The sequence below is a fragment of the Brienomyrus brachyistius genome, unplaced genomic scaffold (assembly GCF_023856365.1).
Source record: "Brienomyrus brachyistius isolate T26 unplaced genomic scaffold, BBRACH_0.4 scaffold34, whole genome shotgun sequence".
Classification (NCBI taxonomy): Eukaryota; Metazoa; Chordata; class Actinopteri; order Osteoglossiformes; family Mormyridae; genus Brienomyrus; species Brienomyrus brachyistius.
Genome location: NW_026042309.1, coordinates 2635475 through 2643980, shown reverse-complemented (window position 1 = coordinate 2643980; position 8506 = coordinate 2635475). Strand labels below are relative to the sequence as shown.

The following is an 8506-nucleotide window of genomic DNA, read 5'->3' as shown; positions in this document are numbered from 1 at the left end:
TCCTGATCGGGGATCTGTTACTGATCGCCCTCCGTTAACGACTTCTGCACTCCCTATTTCGCGGAGAAGGGAGGTGCAAGATGCTGCTGGTCAGAGACCACGGCAGTCTGAAATCCTTATAGAGGATTTCACACAGAAGGAGATCAGCGATATACGGGAGTGGGATAAGCTGGACCGGGCTGATGTGGATAGGCAGCCCAGGGAACAAACTTTGTACTCTGATGATAGTGATTACACGTGGAACCCAGGAGGGGGGAGGACAATTTAAATGCAGAAGTACAGTGAGGGTGCGACCGGTATGGGTGGGGGAGGTGAAAATGCAACCTTTCCCCATACCTCTCGCAAACAAGGCAGTGAGATTAAAGCAGCACCGGATTGGTGGAACGTAAGAAGCATGGGTTTTAAAATGGAAATGGTATGTGTCTGACAGGGCTATGAGCAAGTGATGGATGTTCTAGAGAAAGGGGAAGAGATTGTGATATTGATGGTGTTGGAGGAGTCCTCTATATTGTGGGGAGTGAGGAACAGAAAGAGTGTGCGTGGTTTATGGAGGGGGCAGCTAAGTATGTAGGTGGTAAGCGAAAGGGGAAAGCTGCGGCATATAACCCATGTACGTAGCAGATGTTGGGGATGACAGGAGATGGCAAAGGTAGCCAATGGGCTGAGTTATGAGCAGTAGTGATGGTTCTGGAAGAGTGAAAACACAGGTATGTGGGTATGTATACTTTTGAATCACAAGTACTTATCTTCTCAAACTTCTTCCGATCATCTGAACGACAGTTTGTATTTTGAAAAGTCACAGCATTTAAATAATGGACACCCAAGAAATTAAAGTTGTTAAGATTAAAATTAAAATCAAAGTTAAAATAACATATAAGGAAGGGGGAACTTTTCCCGAAAAAAATGAGGCAGTAAAGAGGAACACCGGCGAGAGGGTGGACATGGTGAAGGTCATTAAGAAGAAGGATGACACTGACAAGCCCGGATCGACACGGAGGGTGTCTTACATACCGAAGGTAAAGCACTGGCTTAAGAGACCTTATTAGAGCACTTTTATTAGAGCATAAAATGTGTTATATCAATCATCTTTGCTTGTTTTAACAACCGGCTGTCCCAGACTGGAACCGAAGAAAATCACCGTGGCCAGAGGAGTCGTCCATGGAGCACGAGGGACAGGCCACCCCCCCTGGAGGAAGCAGGAGCGACCAGGAAGAGGCCCCAGCTGAAGTTCCTCCATCGGACAGACAGCAACGGCTCCTGCGCCCTGCGAGCAGAGAGAGGCCAGGGGCAGCGTCAGCATTCGGCGGAACAGCAACTCCTGCAGCGGATTCACGGACTTATGGGTTATGGTGGGAGACGGAGGACTGACAGAGACATTGTTCCTGACGGACTTGTGGGTTATGGCCGGGGACGGAGGGATATTAGAGATACGGTTTAAGTGTTAATGTAAATATAAGATAGGATGAGATAAGTTAACATATGATAAGATAAGCTAAGTTAAGTAAGGAATAATTGACGACGGGCCGTTGAATTATTAGAAAATAATGCACACCCGAGGTGGTAATGCGGCCACGACGCGAAGCGGAGTGGCCGTTACACCTCGGGTGTGCATTATTTTCTAATAATTCAACGGTCCGGAGTCAATTATTCCGCTTATACTACGGTTGCCACACCTCAAGACATCGATCAGATGATATATTTCAAGGGATTCGTCCGGTTTTTCTACTTAAATCGCTATTGTGAGTAGGATTATTTCTTCCGCATCTCATCCAACGACTCTTTTGCTAGTTCCAAAACGTCATTTTAAAGCTGGCAATGGAGGCTTGAGCCGTTGATAGCAGACTAATGCAGTTAATAATGAAGTTATTAGAAAGAGAGCGAGATAGACAGAGACACAGAGAAAGAGAAACAGAGAGAGAGAGAGAGCTTGTATGAATTAGGCTACCTCTGTGTGTCCCTCAACAGTGTTCTGAAGCACCGTCTCTAAACTGTAAGTCTGCTTTAAGATGCAGCGCTGTTATTACCTCGCTAGTGAGAAATGTCATGTGTAGCCTTTAAGTTGGTACACTAGGCTAACTAATACTGCTGCAGCCCAGTTGTTGAAAGTTTCATATTCACCGTAAATATAAAAATTTACTTTCGGAAAATCGTCTGTCATGTTGTTGTTTTTGTTAGTCCTGTGTGCTGTATAGGTACTGTATGCTAATTCCCGTTATTACAGTTAACTATGCGAAGTGATATGGATCTGTAATGCGGTCAAGAGAGCTACCTGGAACTACGTTCGCCGTGCGGTTATCTGAAAATAATTGCACACCTCAGAACGTTCGTCAGCCAATCAGATTCAAGCATTCAACGGTCCCGTAGTATAAAATATAATAAGATAGGTTAAGTTAACACATGATAAAATAAGCTGTTTCAATATAATAATTAAGATAGGCTAAGTTAACATGATAAGATAAGCTAAGTTCAAATATAAGATAGCCTAACTTAAAATATCATAAGATAGGCTAAGTTAAGATAAGAGCTTTATAATAAAACATAAACTTAATATTCAAACGGTGTCTTTGTCATCTCTTCAGTGTTGTGTCTGTCTTGGTTTGACAATTTTGCATCTTTAATTTATATCTGAGACTCTCCTAAATATCAATAAGCAGAGACGGAGGAATGGGAGGAAGGTACGGTTAAGTTAAAAAAAAAAATAAAGAATCAAAATCACAGTGTTACCTTATTCTGACGCAGAAAGAGACATTTCAGTGTTACTACCACCTGCAATGGCTGCAAATGTTGGTGTTAGAAGTGCCGGTAAATAACGCGGCATAAGTTTAACTCCGGTGTATTTCTGAAAAACGCACCGCCTTCTGCCTGCTGTCATTCGGCGAAAGTATAGGAGACGATTGTGGTAAGTAACAGGTAAAGTTGTCATTTAACGTAATGCTGACGTGCATTACCAGTTAGTAAGTGTTTTACTGTATCACGCACCTTACACTACGAAATCAAGCCCCTTAATTTTTACTTCTTAAAATTACCCTAATTTTGACCTTAATTATTGCTATATGTGAAATTAAGGGAAATGGTGCAATGATTAAGGCCAATTAAGGGGTAAAACTACTGAATTTCCCCCCTTAATTTTTCAAAATTACCTCTTAAATTTACACTCAAAAAATCCTTATTTCACCCCTTATTTTTTTATGAATTAAGGGGCAATTTAAGATTGTTTGACGTTCTGTAATTACATAATATTGCCCTTTAATTCTGATTAATTAAGGGGCAGTTTAAGAGTATTGTAAGGTTTCTTTACTATTTAAAATTACTTACATTTGCCCTCAATTCTAATAAAGGGAGTTTAATATTATTATAAGGGTCCGTAGACCCTTAAAATTCTTTATTTCACCCATTAATTTTTATTAATTAATGGATTATTTAGGGGGTGGCATTGCAGTGGTTAGCACTGTTGCCTCACACCTCTGGGACCCGGGTTCGAGTCTCCGCCTGGGTCACATGTCTGTGGAGTTTGCATGTTCTCCCCATGTCGTCGTGGGGTTGCCTCCGGGTACTCCGGTTTCCCCCCACAGTCCAAAAACATGCTGAGGCTAATTGGGGTTACTAAATTACGCATAGGTGTGTGTGTGTGAGTGACTGGTGTGTGAGTGTGCCCTGCGATGGGCTGGCCCCCCATCCTGGGTTATTCCCTGCCTCGTGCCCATTGCTTCCAGGATATGCTCCGGACCCCCCACGACCCAGTAGTAGGATAAGCGATTTGGAAAATGGATGGATGGATGGATAATAATAATAATAATAATAACAAATAATGATGAAAATAATAATTGCACTATGTCCAATGACTGCCAGTTACTGTAAACAGTAAAGTACCATTAACTGGACATGTCTGTATTGTTTTGGTTTATACTTATTAATCCATTAATTCTAACTTTTGTTCTTTAAATGGACAGAGTACAGTTATTATTATTAGGAAAAGTATTGTGAGGGAACACAAAACTATTGAGAGGAAACGCAAAACAATTGTAAATTGTAACAATTCAATTGTAACAATTGAAAAATATATTTTTTCTTAGGGACTCAATATACTGCAGATGATCTGTAGAAAAAAATCACAAATACATCACTATCAACAATATGTGGTTTTATTTATGATGTATGAAATCAAAATCATTAGGACACAAAGGAAAATGGCTCTTTGCAATTTTCTTTTAAACCATAATCATAGGCTAATTGATTAAACATAAGTATTGATTTATTTCCATGACAATATTGTATATACAGTAATACTTATTTTGCCACCCTGGTCTATTTCATTACACATAAGGAAAGTCACAGAGAAAAATAACCAAAGGGTGAAGAATTTGATTGTGATTTTATTTTGAAAGACCACTTTGTTATGGAAGGCCATTTGGAACTTAACGTCTACTTTGACGCCCATGTCAACACGTCAAACAAATTACGTCTTAACACGTATATTACTTACGTGTTAAGCCATTCGGACATCTTAACACGTCTTAAAACTGCATGTTAATGCGGCCAATTTGAACCTCTTAAGATGTTTATACCTTTAATGCATCTATGCTATTGGTTGGCATAAACGTACACACCCCTTTTGACATGAGGGCTATACGTGTGCAGTACATGCCCTGTACGTTGTAGTCACGTGGTCTCTACATTCAGCCATGTGAGTCCTACGTTGTTATTACGTATAGGCAACGTATGTATTACGTGTCAAACGTGACTGTGATGTTGTATTCGGCACAGTCCATTTGTTGGAGGGGTGAATCACGGGCTTATTTAAACTGGCAGAACAGATATCTTTAAATCTTTACAAAGTATAACTGGCAGTTTTAACATTTAATGAAACTGGAGCAAAAATGGTACATCTGGCTAATATTGATTTAATTGCACTGGTGTTTGTCTTTGTGCTGAACAGTGCAGATGAGCTAAACTTATCATTTTGATCACTTTCTGTTCTGCATTAACAGCAAAAACTATATTCAGCAACGAAACGTATGTAGTTATTAATTTATTTGTAATAAGGAGTTTATAGTGAACGGTCATAGCAACAGTATGAATGGCATCAATAATTTAGCTGCCTTATATTTTACCGGATGTACGTCGCATAGCCATTCTAGATATCTGAAATGACAATTGTGGATAGGAAGAATGTCATTGTGGATATCTGAAATGCTCTCTTTGACTAGGAAGAATTGAATTACAGATATCTGCAATACATATCCAGTCTAGCGATTAAATGTTAAAACGCCTTGCCATACTTTTGCATGTATTGTTCCTGTGCTGCAGTATTAAACTATTTTAAAATGCAAAATAATTATTCTGTGACTGCATTGTTAATTTTTTTCCCACGTATTTTAAACAAATCTAATAAAAAACTGTGGAACACATGGAACAGATCAGGCAGTGACAGAAAATCAGCCACCTGAGGTCATTATCTAGTGACCGAGGAACATTTTTCTCTTCTTGCAATGACTGTCTGCAGGGCTTCCCCTGAAAAACCGATAAAGTGGTAGCACCCAATTTTAAACATGTTAAGGCGTTCAGATTGGCCGCGTTAACACGTAGTTTTAAGACGTTTTAAAACGTCCGAACGGCTTGACACGTAAATAATGTACGTGTCAAGTACATTATTTGCTGACAATTACTTTGCCAGCTGGGAGGATGACACAGAGTAGATGAATTGATCATATTGAGGGGTTGTGCCATTGCCTTTCTCTGTCCATGTCCTTGTGTTCTACACCACACCTTTGTTTCCTGTAAACCTGCGTTAGGCTCTTTCTGTACCTTTCCGACACAGAAACCTTTTCATAACATGGATTTATACTTGTCTTCTCACTCGAGTATGAATGATGCTTAGATATAATCTATATAATATAAATTTGATATATACTATATATTTGCACCCCACAGAAATCTCCACAATTGTAGAGATACATATGGTCTCTATGCTTTTCCTAGAGAGCCCAGGCATAGAGAAGACACAAAATAATCAGTTTTCCACAGCATTTTCCTCCAAGCCTTCTCTAGTTAAACCATAGAGACTATACCATCTCGCGTAGTCACTGGCTAGCATGCAAAGAGCACTGTCACATGTGAAAACGGTTTTAGATAATTAGTTCACTTTGCAATCAGCATGAGCGCTATAAATAAGCCACAGGTACAGTAAGCTTTCAGTGTGGAGAACAATGGAGGGAGAAGGAATACTGAGAAGAGTGAGAATTAGAGAAGGGCCAGGAAGAGGATGAAGACTAGGATGTGAATTTAGAGGATGAGGAGGTGAAGAGGAAGGAGGAAGGGTAAGAAGAAATAGAATAACTGATGTCATCAGAGCTACAACAGTGGATCATGTGATCAACCATGGAATGACCCTGAGGGAAGCTGGCCAATGGGTTCAGTCTGACCTGAGCCGCTACGCTGTAGCAGGCATCATGAGGACGGTTCCAAATGAGAATCGGTTAGTACAGTTACTTCACAGTACGTTTTGTAATAGTACCATACTCTAATGAGAAACACAACAATGCTGTACAGGTAAAAACTGAAATGGTTACTCTACAGACCTGCTAGACATCCAGAATCTGGGGGCAGAGGAAGAATGTTCACTGAAGAACGAGAGACCCATATAGTTAATATGGTGATCACAAATAATTCCATTAGGCTACGAGAAATACAGCAGCGTATAACAGAGGATGACACCACCTCCCAAAACATGAACAATGTGAGCATCTCTGCATTATCTCGTGTACTGGCATGCAACAGAATCAGGATGAAGCACATTTACAGAGTCCCTTTTGAAAGAAACAGTGAACGCGTTGGCATGGCAGGAACATTATTGGACACAGTGCCATAACCAATGTCCCAGGACAGCGTGGTGGTAACATAACTATGTGTGCAGCTATAAGTCAGAACGGTGCTGTTCACCATCATGCAACCCTGGGCCCATGTAACACTGCACACATTATTACATTCCTGGACAGCCTACATCATATGCTCACTAATGTTCACAGACCAGTTATGTCATCATATGGGAAAATATTAGTTTCCATAGGACTGCTTTAGTTCGCAACTGGTTTACAGTCGCCCACTCTTCACTGTACTCAACCTCCCGCCTTACTCTCCATTCTTGAATCCGACTGAAGAATTCTTCTCTACCTGGTGCTGGAAGGTCTATGATCGTCATCCCCATCAACGAATGGCTCTTTTACAGGTAATAGAGGAGGCATGCGAGGATATTAACCAGGCATCATGTCAGGCCAGGATGAGGCACTCCAGGAGAGTTGATGCCTTGAACTAGAAAGCATTGCATGTGATATTGATGAAATTCTGTGGCCGGACCCAAAGAGACGACAAGAATGATTTTTTTTCTCTCTCTCAGTGAAATTGTATGTTGTCTTGTGTTTGTTTTGATGCATGTGAATAAACATTCATACTTGAAATTTGAATCTTGAATTGTGTTTACAGAACTATTACTATACTGGAAGCAATGGGCACGAGGCAGGGAACAACCCAGGATGGGGGGCCAGCCCATTGCAGGGCACACTCACACACCAGTCACTCTCTCACACACACACACACACACACACACACACACACCTACGGGCAATTTAGCAACTCCAATTAGCCTCAGCATGTTTTTGGACTGTGGGGGGAAACCAGAGTACCCGGAGGAAACCTCACGACGACATGGGGAGAACATGCAAACTCCACACACGTGACCCAGGCAGAGACTCAAACCCGGGTCCCAGAGGTGTGAGGCAACAGTGCTAACCACTGCACCATCATGCCGCCCCCCATAAATTCACTTTTCCATTTTTATTTTCAATAATATTGATGTTAACTCAGCATCTTATTTTCAATGTTGAAAAAGTGACTTTATATCAAGGTTTCGCCACCATTAATTTTTCAATATTTAAAATCTGACCAAAAATCAATTCAGTTTCAATGCTGATAATTTATCACTGACCATAATTCAATGCATTTAACTATACTTCAACGCGGAAACAATAACATGATGCTATCTGGGCTATGAATAATTATTTCAATTGATATACAGATTCCAAGCCCATATAGGTGACACACAGGTACATAATGGGCGTCTTATGTCTGAGGTAGCCAGCTACTGTGTTTGATAACCCACCATCATAATAATAGTTTCCTTGTACCAGTATAAAAGTAAACCAATTGATCCCTCTTGCAATAACCTGTGGTATGAAACTGAATAAAATGTATCGTACCAGTCTTGGGGAAAACCAGTGAGAATCCACTGTGAAACAGCACTGTGCAAATTCTCATGTGTTCCTAATGACAAGGGCAAGACTGGTAATCAAACTAGCCTCTCAGCAGGAGTGTTAGTGTAAAAGCAGGGCTTATTGACACAGATAATAAAGCTTGTTAGAATGCGTAACAATTATTTAGCTGGGCCCAGAAGAGGTGAGAGCTCCCCTAGTGGCTACAGGAGTGCATTTTCCCCAAAGCAGATATAATGGAT

The 8506-nt window shown here is 40.7% G+C and overlaps 1 protein-coding gene across 1 annotated transcript in view; it reads left to right on the top strand.

The window, feature by feature from the left end:
• Window positions 1–1652: 1652 nt before the first annotated feature.
• Window positions 1653–8506, top strand: part of LOC125721617 (NACHT, LRR and PYD domains-containing protein 12-like) — a 566129-nt gene continuing 559275 nt past the window's right edge. The window contains exon 1 of the mRNA XM_048997598.1: window positions 1653–1739. The gene's annotated coding sequence lies outside the window, so the exon portion shown is untranslated. The remainder of the gene's footprint in view (window positions 1740–8506) is intronic.